This window comes from Poecilia reticulata, chromosome 7 (genome assembly GCF_904066995.2).
Source record: "Poecilia reticulata chromosome 7, P_reticulata-male-v2, whole genome shotgun sequence".
NCBI classification, from domain to species: Eukaryota; Metazoa; Chordata; class Actinopteri; order Cyprinodontiformes; family Poeciliidae; genus Poecilia; species Poecilia reticulata.
Window position 1 is genome coordinate 12,845,776 of NC_088836.1, and position 17,688 is coordinate 12,863,463.

Here is a 17,688-nt window from a genome sequence, read left to right on the forward strand (position 1 = left end):
GGACTCTGGAGGACGCTAGGGGACTCTGGAGGGACGCTAGGGACTCTGGAGGGACGCTAGGGACTCTGGAAGGCGCTAGGGACTCTGGAAGGGCGCTAGGGACTCTGGAAGGGCGCTAGGGGACTCTGGAAGGGCGCTAGGGGACTCTGGAAGGGCGCTAGGGACTCTGGAAGGGCGCTAGGGGACTCTGGAAGGGCGCTAGGGGACTCTGGAAGGGCGCTAGGGGACTCTGGAAGGGCGCTAGGGGACTCTGGAAGGGCGCTAGGGGACTCTGGAAGCTCGGAAGCTGCACACCGGCAGCGGGCGCAGGAAGCTCGGGAAGCTGCACGCCGGTAGTGGGCGCGGAAACTCCGGTGGCCGGGCTGTGGCGGCCGGAGACGGGCAGGCTGCGGCAATAGGTGGAGCTGGCTTAGGTCTCGTAGCTAGCACAGCCTTTACCGTCTTCAGCTCCAATTCTACCTCCTGGTAAAATTCCACCAAGCCCAACCGAGGAAGGAGCGGGATCCACCTGTCCAGCTGGATCGCCATACGTGTGGCGGCGTTGAGGCGGCTGAACGGCGAATATGGTTTTGTTATTTCCTCGTCGTATCTCCTGATCTCCCTCCACAGGGAACGACGGTCTGCTGGGTCCATGATGTTGGCGCGTCTCTCACCGGTACTGGTCGGGTCCTTCTGTCAGGATGTGGGGTTGGTGAGGTGAGGAGATGACGCTAGGCCCAGGTTATGATGGAAAACGATGAATTTAATGACAAAGAACTACAACAAGGAACAGCAGGGAAACAGCACGAGGAAAACTGGCAACACGGAGACAGGTGACATCAATTGACATCAACAGGGACCATAGACAAACTATTGACAAGGACCCGACGAAGAACACAGACAACAGGGGAGACTAAATACACACGGGGCAATCACGGGAACGAGACACACCTGGGAGACAATCAACGGGGAAAGACGCAGAGACAGGACTAACAGGGAACAGGATCACACAGAAACGCAAAAATAAACACATAGAAACACGGATCATGACACAGACCAGCTCAGGCTTCGTGGTGGGTGGGTTGGCCAGGTGCATCATTCATCATTTAATAGCAAAGCACGTGGGGTTGCTATTTTTATACATAAATCTGTTCCCCTCTCTGTGACCAAAGTCATATCCGACCCTAACGGCCGTTATATTATTGTCTTGGGAAGAATTAGCAGTAGCAATTTGGCATTAGTAAACATATATGGTCCGAATTGGGATGATGAGGACTTTTTCAAAAATATTTTCTTCTCACTTCCTGATCTGAATAATAGCCACCTCATTCTTGGGGGTGACTTTAACTGCTGCCTTGACCGTTTGCTTGACCGTTCCTCAAGCAAGTCATATTCAGTCTCTAAGACTTCCAAAGTTTTACATACATTTATACAGCAATATGCAGTCTCTGACGTTTGGCGTTATTTCAACCCTAACAGCAGAAAATTTTACTTTTTCTCGCCAGTGCATTCTACTTTCGCTAGAATTGACTTCTTTCTTCTGGATAACAGACTGCTTTCCTCAGTTAGGTCATGTTGCTATAATCCCATCGTAATCTCAGACCATTCTCCTGTCATCTTGGATCTCTCTCTCCCGAGTAGACCTGCTTCACGGCCTCCATGGCGTTTTAATTCAGTTTTACTCAGTGATCCCGTTTTTGTCAAAACTATGAATGACCATTTAGACCTGTTTGTCTCCTCTAATGTTACTCCAGATGTATCTCCAGCGACTGTTTGGGAGACATGCAAGGCATATTTACGGGAGGAGATAATAGTTTACTCGGCATATCTTAGAAAAACAACCACACAAAAACGGCTTATCATATCTAGTGCTATATCTGACCTGCAAACAAAATGTGCAGAGTCCCCTGCTCCAGACCTTATAAAAGGTTTGTTGATTAAAAAGGCAGAATTTTAATGTGTTATATTGGAAAAAAATTGTCGAATTTTTTGTTTTAACCATAAAATTAACATTTATTAACCACCTGAACAGTATTGTATTCAAATATAGCATACGGTATAAGCACTGCTTGTGGTTCCGTATCACAGTCTCCTGTGTGCATTACCGTATTTTAAGCAGGAGGTGGCAGTGACAAGTGGAGGGGACGGCGCGGTGACGTATGGAGAGGGGGACGGTGCGGACGTGGGCAGGAGGCGGCGCGCAGCTAGATGAGAGGGAGGCGGCAATACCCCCGTGTTTCCCCGAAAGTAAGACGGGGTGCGGCTTATATTAGCCGACCCCCCTGAAACCCACGATACGTCTTACAATCGGGGAAACACGGTAGATAAACCCTTGACGCTCGCTGAGGTCAAGAGTGCTATATTATCATTGCAAAGTGGAAAATGCCCTGGACCTGATGGCTTTCCATCAGAATTCCATAAGGTCTTTTCAGACAAACTATCTCCCCTTCTGCTTAACATGCTTAAAGAAGCATATGAATTTGGTGTTCTCCCTCTCACAATGCGACAAGCTACTGTCTCCCTTCTCCTAAAGAAAGATAAAGATCACGAGTCTGCAACAACTACGGCCATTTCATTGCTCTGTACAGATGTCAAGATTTGGCAAAGATGTTGGCAAAACGTCTGGAGGTATCATGACCAAAATCATCAACCTGACCAGACAGGCTTTATTAAAAACAGACGCTCCTTTCATAATATTAGGCGGTTGCTAAATATATATATTCACCTACATCAGCTGATACCCCAGAAGTGATTATCTCAATGGATGCTGGAAAAGCTTTTGATCGAGTAGAGTGGTCCTATTTGTTTTACACTTGCGACGTTTTGGTTTTGGCTGTTCCTTTTTCCTGGGTCAAATGTATATACTTCTCCATTAGCCAGTGTCCGCACAAATAATGACCACTCAGAATATTTTCACCTAGGCCGTGGAATCGCCAGGGCTGTCCACTCTCCCCTCTTTTGTTGCAATTGCTATAGAGCCTCTGTCTGCAGCCCTTAGATCCAGTCCCATGCACGGCATCACAAGAGGTGGCTGTACTATAAAGTCTCTTTATATGCTGATGACCTGTTACTTTTTCTTCAGACCCAGAGACCTCAATGCCTCCACTATTAGACCTGCTTGAAAAGTTTGGACAAATATTGGAATATAAATTGAACTTAATAAAAGTGAATTATTCCTATTATGATGCAGCTATGGCCTACCCACTACTAGCTTACCATTCAAGATCTCTCTGCAAGCATTTAAGTACCTGGGAATCCATGTAACTAAGAATATTCACAACTTTTTAAAGCTAATTCTACTCCCTTACTTGACCAGCTGACTCAGGTCCATGCTGCCACTTTCTTTAGCAGGCAGCATCAGCTGTATCAAGATGAATGTTTTGCCGAAATTCTTGTACCTCTTCCAGTGTTTACCAGTATTTATCCCAAAAATTTTTTAGGACACTCATGCTTCAGTTTTTCATTTCATATGGAACAGAAAACCTCCTAGAATACGAAAGCGTATCCTACAGAAAAGTAAGGAAATGGGAGGGCTTGCCACACCAAAATTCTTATGCTATTATTGGTCTGATAATATTCGTACAATGTTATTTTAGTGCAATGCGAACTGTGAGACTCCCAAATGGTTACCGATAGAAGAGGCCTCATGTAGCTCTGCTTCCTTGCCACTCTTTTTATGCTTCCCACTGCAACATCTCCTATAACTTACACAAAGATATAATTGTTAAGAACTGCCTTAGAATATGGGCTCAGATTATGTATCATTTTGGGTTCCAGAGAATATCTCTTTATCACCACTAAACTCTAATCCTCTATTTCCACCTCACTCATTGATTAAAACTTTTTCAGTTTGGGAAAGCCACAGGCTTTTTTCTCTGAAAGATAATTACTTACTGTAGATGGTACTTTTGCCTCATTTTGCTCAATTATCTTCAAATGTGAAACTTACCAGCTGCCCACTTTTTTAGATTTCTACAAGTTAGAGACTTTATTCGTCATCATTTCCCAGGTTTTCCAATAATTCTTGCCCCCAATTATGGTTGATCAATGCTAGAAATTAGTCCCACTCCAAAGGATACAATATCAAAAATATACAACCTCTTAACATCCATTTGACTCCTGGGCTTGGCCATCTTCAAGTACTTGGTTTGATGATCTTACACAGAGATTGATAATGAAATGTGGCAAATATTCTAGAACGCATTCACACCTCATCAATTTGTGCCCGACATAGAATTATTCAATGTAAAGTCGTTCACAGAGTACACTGGTCCAAAAGCAATGGCTCGAATCTTTCCAGACTGGATTCAAGCTGTGTGAAGTGTGGTTTGGGCCCAGCCACTCTCGGTCATATGTTTTGGACTTGTTCCTCCCTATTTCAATTTTGGAAATCTGTTTTTGACTCACTTTCTGTAATCACCTCGACACAGTACAGCCCTCTCCACTCACTGCTTTATTTGGGGTTTCCCCAAAAACCTGTTACTGCCAACCATCATGCTGACCTTGTGGCCTTCCTCACGCTACTGGCTAGACGTATCATACTGATGCATTGGAAGAATCCTCTCCCACCTCACATTCTCATTGGATAAAAGATGCCCTTTCGTTCATGAAACTGGAAAAATTAGGTATACTGTCAAAGGCTCTGAAATCACATTTTCAAGAATTGGTCACCGTTTCTGGACCATGTCAGGTCTTTGACACTCGATGTGACCCATGAGTGGTGCTCCCATTACTTACCAGATGTAATGGTATACAACCTTTGTCTAAGTCTTATAACAATTTAGTAGCACAGAATACATTAAGACCTTGAAGTGCCCTGTTTAGTTGTTTTCTGTTTAATTTATATTTGATTTTCTTTCTGTTATCTCTGCTTGTTTATTTTTAGTTATCTACTTTGTATCCATGTACTTAGGAATTAATGCTGGATTTTTTTGTATGGTCTTGTTCTATTTTGGTTCTTGTTTGACATTTATTATTTATGTTTATTCTCCAAAGTACTGTCTAAAGTATGACTTGAATGTCTATGTATGGTGCTCATTGTTTGTTAAAATCAGAAATTAAAAAATGTGCCCTCTTTGCAAAAGTTTGGACACCCCTGATGTAAGAGGACCGAGGACGGACCTTGATGAACTCCGCAGATAATTTGATTCAGCTTAGCTTATAGTTGCTTTTGACATGAAAAGGTTCTACTGGATTTAAATTAGGAGCTACAGGTTACAGGAATGTCAAATATGGTCGTGTATGTGCCAATCAAAAGCCCATAAAGAGTCTGTGTCCAAAGTTTACTAACGTTGGGACAAGAGTTTGTCAAAATTCAGTTATTCTGATGCAACTTGTAACTTAAAACACATACAGCAATAAAATAATAAATAATAATAATTACAATAACATACAATGTGTATTTGAATTTTTATTGACTACGGCACAGTTTCCTATAGTCTTTCAAATGACCTGCTGGTTCAGATGAACATTTGACAACAGTCATACAAAATTGTTTTGCTCCAAAATTGAATTTTGTGCCGATGATGCTTGTCAGATTAGCTTGCAGCTTAACCCTTCCTGTGATGAGAACAGAAAAAGCAAATATTTACATATGTTTTGTAAAACAGAAAACTTACACATTTTTAGCCCTCATAGTTGTGTATATTGTTTCCAGTAATTGATGCACAGATAGTCATTTGTAAATGTTTGCACCATCAAAAGTTATAATTTAATCAAGAACAGTGGGTGTTTTCTAGAAGCTGCATTGATAGTATAACTGAGCACATTTTTACAATTTGGCCTCATCTATTACTTCTCTGGACTGATTGAGTTAAAAAAATATCCAATCACTTAAATACAGAGTTAACTCAAATGTTATATGAGAATATAATTAGAAATTGGTCTAAACCTTTTTCATCCTGACGTTGTTTATATGTGGTTTATATGTGGAAGCAGTGGAGAAATTAAAATTAAATTGAAATTGTTTTTGACTGACTTACTGATTTTTTAGCTGAGACTCACCTGGTTTCTCTTGTTTTGCAGCCATTGGGAATTCGGGTTGATGCAAAATGTTTCCCCCGTTTGTCCTCAACACTGCAGATAGAACAAAACAGTTGGACAATTTAATTATTCCTGTATGAAGCGCAAAAATAAACATTTAAAATTAGATGACACAACAAACAGACTGAGCATTTAGTTCAGTTTATGTTCTTATAATTAGCTGGTAAATAAATGTCCTGCAATATTTTTGTAATTTTATGTTCATTTCTCCAGGTGTTACAGCTGTTATGAAATTACACCACCAGGTGGCGCTTGTGTTAACACCTACAGGAAAACTGATCAGAGCTCAAAGCTGAAGGAGAAGAGATGAATATGGAAGGATGAATCTGTTTTCTACTCACACATAGAAATGCTTAGCACAGGCTGGTCATGGTTTCTGCTCATAACACTTCATGATTTCCCCTGAGACCTCTTCTGTCCCTTAAAACAGCAGGGTGGGCATTTATTACATGTACCTGCAACAGAAAAGCACAACAACAAACACAGTGAAAAAAACATGAAGGGAATAATGATGATTCAAATAATTTCCTGTCAGTCCACTGTAAAAACACAAACTCTTACCAAGTATTCTTAGTCCAGTTTCTAGTGCAAATATCTCATTACACTAAAAATAAGACTAACTAACTTTAAAGTAACTTTTCAGCAAGAGGCTTGTTTTGTTTTAAGTAGATAATTCCTTAATATTGATATAAATTTACTTGTTCTATTGGCAGATAAATTAACTTATAACATGAGAACAATGTCTTGTTATAAGTTAAATAATCTGCTACAAAACAGTTCAGGAGCCAGAAAACAGGTTATTTAAATAATCACTAAAAATTTTTTTTTAATTCTGAAAATTATTACAAATGCTCACAGTTAGGCAAAAAGCTTATAACTCAGCTTGAGGTTATTTACCCTCATTAAGATGAAACTAAGACGTTGAAAAAGCTGAGTTATAAGCTTTTTGCTAACTTTGAACATTTGTAATACATTTCAGATGTTTTTTATTAGTGCATTGTAAATGAAACCAAATTAACACAAGCACAAGCGGAACTGTCAGTATTTTTGAAATTCTTTCCTTATTTCTTTATATTTAATTCCAAACACTCTATTCTATTCTACTTCTATTCATCTTTAAAGCTGAATTTTGTTCTTTAACTGTCGGAATTTGAGATTTAAATTTAATAAGCTATCTAACTTTTTCAAATGCATTACATCCTGAGGCACCAGTAAAGTAAATCACCAAAATATGACAAAACTATCAAGATATAATTATGATTTTATGAGAACTTTGTCATCTTTTCGCTTTAAATGTAATTTTATCTGTATAAGTAATTAATTCTTACTGGAGACGATCTGAACAGAACTGAATCAAACCTCTTTGCTTTTCTGTCAAATGTCCTAAATTGATGTTTTGTTGTGATCTCACCAGTTTAAACTCATTAAAATGAATTCAAATGTTTTTGTGTACAAAGCGTAATGTGCCATAGATCCTGCTTGTTCAAATACCAGTTATTGAAATACATTTTGGGGAATTGGACAATATTCGTTCCTAAAGAACATTATGCTGCTTTAATTTCAGAAAATAAACTATAATCTCCTCATCGTAACTGTCAGTTTGACCCCAATTAGATACCAACTGGATCTGCAGCATGTTTGCACTCAAAAACACCAGAAGTTGACTCATCAAGTATTTTTGAGTAAAACGTTGAATCATCTCAAAGCTTTAAAATCTACTTTACCAGCAGCAAGAGAGAGGAAGATCCAGACGGTCATGATGGTCAGCAACATTTTGCTCCTCATGGTGAAACTCGTCGACATGTCTGCTACGAAACTAACCAGGTCCGAATGAAACCGTTATTATATACGAAATGCAGCCGCCCCACTAACTACATTATTAAAATTAGTGAGCAGAAAGGAGGTAACAGACTTGCTACTTGTCATCTAACAAGTAGCAAGTCTACTCCGCTTTATTCACCAAAAACGTTTTTTTATTCACCAAAAACTGTTCTGTAATCTGGAACGTTCGCTACATTGAGCTCCAGTTAGCCGCCTTATCTCACTGTGCGAGAGGCAACTGCGTCATGCGTCACAGGAAAAAGCTCAAATGTAGCAAGGTGACCGGACGGCTTATTATCTTTTTACAAAAAAAAGAAACAACAAAAAACCAAATAATTTTAGGACATGTTATTATGTGTCAGAAGAGGGCTTAGAAAATAATACAAAAAAGAAAATTAACCAAAAGGGCACTTTGGGGCAAGGAGCAAAAGGGGCAGGTGCTCAAGCCCCCCCAGTGCCCCTTCTGCACGTGCCTGATCAAAACCACTGCTTTTGAACCAGATTTGGCTCATATAATGCGGTCGAGATCTCAGTGTCATCCTTCACATTAGAGCAGCCAAGGATTTTATTTTCCTGTGGCGATCAAAACCACTTTTGAATATGCATCGATTCATTTTATTCTGTGTATAATTTGTTCTATGGATTTTAAGTTCACTTTATTAAATAATTAATCAACAACAGTATTGTTATCTCCAGTCAGATTTTTTTGTGTAATTAGTTGTATTTTTCTCTTATGAACTGTTGAAACCTAAGATGGATGACTGGACCAAGGAATCCAGATGGAAAATGCATTTTCTTATCTTTTTCTCTATCAGCCTGAAAATATCAATTAGCCAGCTGAGTTCTATTATTAGTTTACTATCTTGCACTCAAAAGTTGTTTGAAGTCTGTGCATTTTTCTCGATATATGTATTTTTATAAGAGTCTAACGTTGAAACAATCTAACACTGCTTCTCTCGTTTTTGATAAGGAATACAATGATGCAGATGGCCTTCTGTGTTTTGTACTTCAAAGTAATATTACAGTTAATATATTCCTGTTTGCATTTTGAATTAGAAGTTCATAGTGAGCACTTACAAGTGGATAAATGCCATGTTTCAGATGAACCCATATATGTTGAATCTTTCCAGAATTAATATTTTCACACAGACTTTTAATTCATAGTACAAAAGTCATACTGATACTGACTTTAACCAAACCAAAAAACAAACTACTCTGTGTGAAGACATGAAAATGTGCCATTTCCAATAAAATGTTATAAAACAGTTCATTGCTTTTAACGTTAATGATTCAAGAATGTCAGGCTGCATGGTCAGACTTGCTACTTGTCATCTAACAAGTAGCAAGTCTACTCCGCTTATTCACCAAAAACGTTTTTTTATTCACCAAAAACTGTTCTGTAATCTTGAACGTTCGGTACATTGAGCTCCAGTTAGCCGCCTTATCTCACTGTGCGAGAGGCAACTGCGTCATGCGTCACAGGAAAAAGCTCAAATGTAGCAAGGTGACCGGAGGGCATATTATCTTTTACAAAAAAGAAACAACAAAAATCAAAAATTTTAGGACATGTTATTATGTGTCAGAAGAGGGCTTAGAAAATAATACCAACAAAGAAAATTGACCAAAAGGGCACTTTGGGGCAAGGAGCAAAAGGGGCAGGTGCTCAAGCCCCCCATTCCCCCCTTCTGCACGTGCCTGTTGAGCTCTTCCTTTTTTCTGCAACAAACTTTTTTTAAGTGTCTCATATGCCTCTTCTAGTTTGAGGTCAGATTAACTTTAAGCTTTATGTTGTAGACAAAGCCTGTTGTTAGTTTTACCTCTTTCCTGGCAAATCTCACATCTGCATAGTGTTTGATGATTTCCACTCGTGTCACTCTTCTTCCGTTAACTTACTTTTTATATTTTTCTTTCTTCGGGCTCAGATTTATTATTTTTCTAGTCTGTCAATTTCTTTGGTTTGGACTTTAGATTCTTTTTTCAGTGTTTTCTAAGTTCAATGAAAAACAAAACAAAAACCTTTTATTTCTTGTTTACTACATGTCCACCTTGAACCTGTTTTTCATAGAATATAAAAAGCATCCTGGAAGTGGAGCCATCTGGGGATTAAGTGGTGCTCAGGAGGTAGAGAAAAACCCTATTGAGCAACAAAGGTATTACCTACCTAGACAGTCGTGATTGGTTAAAGTGGCGTCCACAATCCAAACAAGTGTCCTGTCTCTCTGTCAGACTTCAGTGCTACATATCAGATGTCCATGGCAAACATATTCAAGAAGAGTGAGGTGGTTCATACCATGCCATTTTGGGCCAAGGATTACATCCTCTGTATGTGTTTTGTGGATCCAGAGAAGGCTTAGAACTTTGTTACCCATGGTGCCTTGAGGGTTGCCGTGGGAGTGATGGCCATCTGCATGATGTTGAGGGAGAATCTTGTGTGTCCGAAGGAAGAGCTGTGTGTACAATTTTTGGCACAAAGCTGAATCTCCTTTCAATGAGGATTATTCATCGTATATGATCCTGTTTGTGCTCAGGGACAGAATTTTAAGGTGTATTTATGGAATGGAGGGTGTGTGTTTTGGGAACTTCAGGGTCTCTCCTCTGCTTATGGTGGATGATGTGGTTACTGTAGCTTTCTCCAAGTGAATCAAAACCTGTTACTGCAAAACACATGAGAACATCTGGCTATCGGTTAGATGTATTTAGGGTTGCAGTAGCAAATCTAAACACAGGAAGCAGCTGCTGTGCTCTGAGCAAGTGGAAAACAGAGAGAGTTTAATCATATCATTTGCTGTATTTCTGACTACTTCTTCAGACAAAAATGATCTAAGCTTCTCTGCTGAATGATTTTGAGAAGATGGCCTGGAAGTTGCACAAGACTTTATGCTTAATGAAAACGATGCTCTGTAGCTGTTTATTAGTTTGCTTAGTCTACCGCATCCCAGAATGCGGACGGCGTTTGGCTCAAGCTTGCAGCGTGCATGTCACATCGAGGTCGCTTCACATTTACGCCATAAAGGAGCCCCTCAAGAGGTTGTTTGGTACTGCACCTCCTACAACTGGGATCAGTCGTTTTATAAAGATTTTATAAAACGACAGACTTCCGATTGGAATGCGTGAGGAGTGGACAAACGCTTGGACTGCTGCTATATTTGTGCTTTTTATACCTTCTTAGAATCCCATATCCTTTATAAAGATTAAATTTTTACTTTGTTGCTGTTGTTAATATTTCTTTCAAACTTACTTCGTCATGTCCAAGGCCGAAGGAAAATCCTCTGAACGAGAAAGAGATGCGCCGCCGGCTACCGCTAGTATAACAATCGCGGACATTAGCTCGCTCCTTGGCTGTCATAAAGAGGCCCTGTCTGCGGAGTTCAAGTTGTCTTTTGAGTCTCTGAACTCCACTCTGGACAGCATCAACTCTACTATGACATATCACGGTCAGCGTATTTGCTCATTGGAAGATAATGCAACTGCTAATGACGCGTGCTTGCTGCAGGTGGAGAATGCTATTTCCTGCAAAGTTATGCATCACACTCCTGAACGAAGATAAGAAGTGGTTCCCGTCGGCCGTGGATGCGGCTAAATTTGTCCAGGTTTTTATTCAGGATTAAAAAAAACAAACCGTAACATCCTTTGTTGCCTTGGAAATCTAAAATTTTTTCCTTTCTTTTTTCAATTGCGTTTAATTATTTCCCTAATTCAGTGCTGCTTGTTCGGTCCATTTGTTAGTGAATAATACTGTATTTACATTACATACAGTGGCGCACAAAGTGGGTTTGCAGAGTATGCAACGCATAGGGGCGCCAAAACCCCGTCTGGGGCGCGCCGATGATGTTTTCCTATACACTTCAGCGCGCCTTACGCTCCTTCACCTCGCGCACATAACGAGGTAAATGCAGCGAGTTTAACCCTTCACGTATCGTCGCCTCGAGGGGGGGGGGGGGGGGGGTAGTAAGCGTTGCTCCTTCACCCTGACGTTCCTTCGCTGGAGGGGGGGGAGGTGCGCCACTGATTACATATACAACTTGATCACTCTAAGATATAAGGACTGGGGTTCTAATCTATCTGTTTTTCAATAATGCGGTTGCAAGGAGTTGGGATTTAGGAAAAAGGAAGTATTAAAATATGCTGATAGGTTTATCAGACTTCTGGTGCCTGCCTTTTGCGACACCATTTTTATATTTTTGTTTTTTCTTTCCTCTTTTTATACGTGTGTTTTGCGGGTCTTCGTTATCTGCATGTATTGGTGCTACTCATTACATATGTGCTACAGTTCATTGCTCACTGTCTTTTTCGTATCTATCACACCTAGGATGTTATGCCAAGTACTGATGCCCCATTGGCACCAGGGGATTCGTTAAGATTTGTTAGTTGGAATGTTAAAGGGTTGAACTCTCCTATAAAGCTTAAAAAAGTATTTAATCATCTGAAACACTTAAACACAAGAATTGCTTTCTTACAGGAAACACATTTAAAACTGTCAGACTGTCAGGATGTGGGGTTGGTGAGGTGAGGAGATGACGCTAGGCCCAGGTTATGATGGAAAACGATGAATTTAATGACAAAGAACTACAACAAGGAACAGCAGGGAAACAGCACGAGGAAAACTGGCAACACGGAGACAGGTGACATCAATTGACATCAACAGGGACCATAGACAAACTATTGACAAGGACCCGACGAAGAACACAGACAACAGGGGAGACTAAATACACACGGGGCAATCACGGGAACGAGACACACCTGGGAGACAATCAACGGGGAAAGACGCAGAGACAGGACTAACAGGGAACAGGATCACACAGAAACGCAAAAATAAACACATAGAAACACGGATCATGACAGTACCCCCTCCTCAAGGCTCGACTACCAGGCGCCCAACAAGAAAAGTCCAAAAAACAAAAAACAACCCAACAGGGTGGGCGGAGGGGCGACGGCAGGAGGGCCAGAGTCCAGAAAACAAAAACCAGATCCCAACAGGGTGGGCGGAGGGGCGACGGTAGGAGGGCCAGAATCCAGAAAACAAAAAACAGATCCAAAACGAAACTAACACCGCAAAACTCTCCGGGGGCCGACCACGGCACAGGAGGTGGACCTCTCGTGGGAGGTCCGGCGGGCGGCGACGCAGGAGGCGGAGCTTGAGCCGCGGCGGGCGGCGGCGCAGGAGGCGGAGCTTGAGCCGCGGCGGGCGGCGGCGCAGGAGGCGGAGCTTGAGCCGCGGCGGGCGGCGGCGCAGGAGGCGGAGCTTGAGCCGCGGCGGGCGGCGGCGCAGGAGGCGGAGCTTGAGCCGCGGCGGGCGGCGACGCTGGAGGCGGAGCTTGAGCCGCGGCGGGCGGCGACGCTGGAGGCGGAGCTTGAGCCGCGGCGGGCGGCGACGCTGGAGGCGGAGCTTGAGCCGCGGTGGGCCGGTCGGAGCGCCGGTTGCTGCAGGCGCTGGAGACTGGGGTTCGGGCGGAGCAGAGGCCGTGGGCTCGGGCGGAGCGTAGGCCGTGGGCTCGGGAGGAGCGGAGGCCGTGGGCTCGGGCGGAGCGGAGGCCGGGGAACCGGCAGGGCGGCCGGGCGGAGCAGAGGCCGGGGAGCCGGCCGGGCGGAGTCTCGGGCGGAGCGCCGGGGAGCTGCGCACAGGCAGCGGACTCGGGGAGTTCTGGAGCTGGGAGGCCGGCAGGACGGCCGGCTGGGAACTCTGGAGGGACGCTAGGGGACTCTGGAGGGACGCTAGGGGACTCTGGAGGGACGCTAGGGGACTCTGGAGGGGCGCTAGGGGACTCTGGAAGGGCGCTAGGGGACTCTGGAAGGGCGCTAGGGACTCTGGAAGGGCGCTAGGGGACTCTGGAAGGGCGCTAGGGGACTCTGGAAGGGCGCTAGGGGACTCTGGAAGGGCGCTAGGGGACTCTGGAAGGGCGCTAGGGGACTCTGGAAGGGCGCTAGGGGACTCTGGAAGGGCGCTAGGGGACTCTGGAAGGGCGCTAGGGGACTCTGGAAGGGCGCTAGGGGACTCTGGAAGCTCGGGAAGCTGCACACCGGCAGCGGGCGCAGGAAGCTCGGGAAGCTGCACGCCGGTAGTGGGCGCGGGAAACTCCGGTGGCCGGGCTGTGGCGGCCGGAGACGGGCAGGCTGCGGCAATAGGTGGAGCTGGCTTAGGTCTCGTAGCTAGCACAGCCTTTACCGTCTTCAGCTCCAATTCTACCTCCTGGTAAAATTCCACCAAGCCCAACCGAGGAAGGAGCGGGATCCACCTGTCCAGCTGGATCGCCATACGTGTGGCGGCGTTGAGGCGGCTGAACGGCGAATATGGTTTTGTTATTTCCTCGTCGTATCTCCTGATCTCCCTCCACAGGGAACGACGGTCTGCTGGGTCCATGATGTTGGCGCGTCTCTCACCGGTACTGGTCGGGTCCTTCTGTCAGGATGTGGGGTTGGTGAGGTGAGGAGATGACGCTAGGCCCAGGTTATGATGGAAAACGATGAATTTAATGACAAAGAACTACAACAAGGAACAGCAGGGAAACAGCACGAGGAAAACTGGCAACACGGAGACAGGTGACATCAATTGACATCAACAGGGACCATAGACAAACTATTGACAAGGACCCGACGAAGAACACAGACAACAGGGGAGACTAAATACACACGGGGCAATCACGGGAACGAGACACACCTGGGAGACAATCAACGGGGAAAGACGCAGAGACAGGACTAACAGGGAACAGGATCACACAGAAACGCAAAAATAAACACATAGAAACACGGATCATGACACAGACCAGCTCAGGCTTCGTGGTGGGTGGGTTGGCCAGGTGCATCATTCATCATTTAATAGCAAAGCACGTGGGGTTGCTATTTTTATACATAAATCTGTTCCCCTCTCTGTGACCAAAGTCATATCCGACCCTAACGGCCGTTATATTATTGTCTTGGGAAGAATTAGCAGTAGCAATTTGGCATTAGTAAACATATATGGTCCGAATTGGGATGATGAGGACTTTTTCAAAAATATTTTCTTCTCACTTCCTGATCTGAATAATAGCCACCTCATTCTTGGGGGTGACTTTAACTGCTGCCTTGACCGTTTGCTTGACCGTTCCTCAAGCAAGTCATATTCAGTCTCTAAGACTTCCAAAGTTTTACATACATTTATACAGCAATATGCAGTCTCTGACGTTTGGCGTTATTTCAACCCTAACAGCAGAAAATTTTACTTTTCTCGCCAGTGCATTCTACTTTCGCTAGAATTGACTTCTTTCTTCTGGATAACAGACTGCTTTCCTCAGTTAGGTCATGTTGCTATAATCCCATCGTAATCTCAGACCATTCTCCTGTCATCTTGGATCTCTCTCTCCCGAGTAGACCTGCTTCACGGCCTCCATGGCGTTTTAATTCAGTTTTACTCAGTGATCCCGTTTTTGTCAAAACTATGAATGACCATTTAGACCTGTTTGTCTCCTCTAATGTTACTCCAGATGTATCTCCAGCGACTGTTTGGGAGACATGCAAGGCATATTTACGGGAGGAGATAATAGTTTACTCGGCATATCTTAGAAAAACAACCACACAAAAACGGCTTATCATATCTAGTGCTATATCTGACCTGCAAACAAAATGTGCAGAGTCCCCTGCTCCAGACCTTATAAAAGGTTTGTTGATTAAAAAGGCAGAATTTTAATGTGTTATATTGGAAAAAAATTGTCGAATTTTTTGTTTAACCATAAAATTAACATTTATTAACCACCTGAACAGTATTGTATTCAAATATAGCATACGGTATAAGCACTGCTTGTGGTTCCGTATCACAGTCTCCTGTGTGCATTACCGTATTTTAAGCAGGAGGTGGCAGTGACAAGTGGAGGGACGGCGCGGTGACGTATGGAGAGGGGGACGGTGCGGACGTGGGCAGGAGGCGGCGCGCAGCTAGATGAGAGGGAGGCGGCAATACCCCCGTGTTTCCCCGAAAGTAAGACGGGGTGCGGCTTATATTAGCCGACCCCCCTGAAACCCACGATACGTCTTACAATCGGGGAAACACGGTAGATAAACCCTTGACGCTCGCTGAGGTCAAGAGTGCTATATTATCATTGCAAAGTGGAAAATGCCCTGGACCTGATGGCTTTCCATCAGAATTCCATAAGGTCTTTTCAGACAAACTATCTCCCCTTCTGCTTAACATGCTTAAAGAAGCATATGAATTTGGTGTTCTCCCTCTCACAATGCGACAAGCTACTGTCTCCTTTCTCCTAAAGAAAGATAAAGATTCACCAGTCAGCAACAACTACCGGCCAATTTCATTGCTCTGTACAGATGTCAAGATTTTGGCAAAGATGTTGGCAAAACGTCTGGAGGTAATCATGACCAAAATCATCAACCCTGACCAGACAGGCTTTATTAAAAACAGACGCTCCTTTCATAATATTAGGCGGTTGCTAAATATAATATATTCACCTACATCAGCTGATACCCCAGAAGTGATTATCTCAATGGATGCCGAAAAAGCTTTTGATCGAGTAGAGTGGTCCTATTTGTTTTACACCTTACGACGTTTTTGTTTTGGTTGTTCCTTTATTTCCTGGATCAAACTGTTATATACTTCTCCATTAGCCAGTGTCCGCACAAATAATGACCACTCAGAATATTTTCACCTAGGCCGTGGAACTCGCCAGGGCTGTCCACTCTCCCCTCTTTTGTTTGCAATTGCTATAGAGCCTCTGTCTGCAGGCCTTAGATCCAGTCCCATGCACGGCATCACAAGAGGTGGTCTGTACCATAAAGTCTCTTTATATGCTGATGACCTGTTACTTTTTCTCTCAGACCCAGAGACCTCAATGCCTCCACTATTAGACCTGCTTGAAAAGTTTGGACAAATATCTGGATATAAATTGAACTTTAATAAAAGTGAATTATTTCCTATTAATGATGCAGCTATGGCCTACCCACTAACTAGCTTACCATTCAAGATCTCTCTGCAAGCATTTAAGTACCTGGGAATCCATGTAACTAAGAATTATTCACAACTTTTTAAAACTAATTCTACTCCCTTACTTGACCAGCTGACTCAGGTCCATGCTGCCACTTTCTTTAGCAGGCAGCATCAGCTGTATCAAGATGAATGTTTTGTCGAAATTTTTGTACCTCTTCCAGTGTTTACCAGTATTTATCCACAAAAATATTTTTAGGACACTCAATGCTTCAGTTTTTCATTTCATATGGAACAGAAAACCTCCTAGAATACGAAAGAGTATCCTACAGAAAAGTAAGGAAATGTGAGGGCTTGCCACACCAAATTTCTTATGCTATTATTGGTCTGTTAATATTCGTACAATGTAATTTTTGGTGCAATGCGAACTGTGAGACTCCCAAATGGTTACCGATAGAAGAGGCCTCATGTAGCTCTGCTTCCTTGCACTCTCTTTTATGCCTTCCCACTGCAACATCTCCTATAACTTACACTAACAATATAATTGTTAAGAACTGCCTTAGAATATGGGCTCAGATTATGTAACATTTTGGGTTCCAGAGAATACCTCTTTTATCACCACTAAACTCTAATCCTCTATTTCCACCTTCACTCATTGATAAAACTTTTTCAGTTTGGGAAAGCCACAGGCTTTTTTCTCTTAAATATCTATACTTGGATGGTACTTTTGCCTCATTTGCTCAATTATCTTCAAATGTGAACTCACCAGCTGCCCACTTTTTTAGATTTCTACAAGTTAGAGACTTTATTCATCATCGTTTCCCAGGTTTTCCAATAATTCCTGCCCCCAAAATGGTTGATCAACTGCTAGAAATTAGTCCCACTCCAAAGGATACAATATCAAAAATATACAACCTCTTAACATCCAATTTGACTCCTGG

General features: G+C 43.0%; 1 long non-coding RNA gene across 1 annotated transcript; it reads right to left on the reverse strand.

The window, feature by feature from the left end:
* Window positions 1-5,417: 5,417 nt before the first annotated feature.
* Window positions 5,418-7,853, reverse strand: LOC145552362 (uncharacterized). Its single transcript, XR_014088397.1, has 4 exons — window positions 7,746-7,853; window positions 6,363-6,476; window positions 5,983-6,054; window positions 5,418-5,538 (listed from the first exon to the last, which is right to left on the reverse strand). It is a non-coding gene; the product is annotated as an uncharacterized LOC145552362 (long non-coding RNA).
* Between the last annotated feature and the right edge of the window lie 9,835 nt (window positions 7,854-17,688).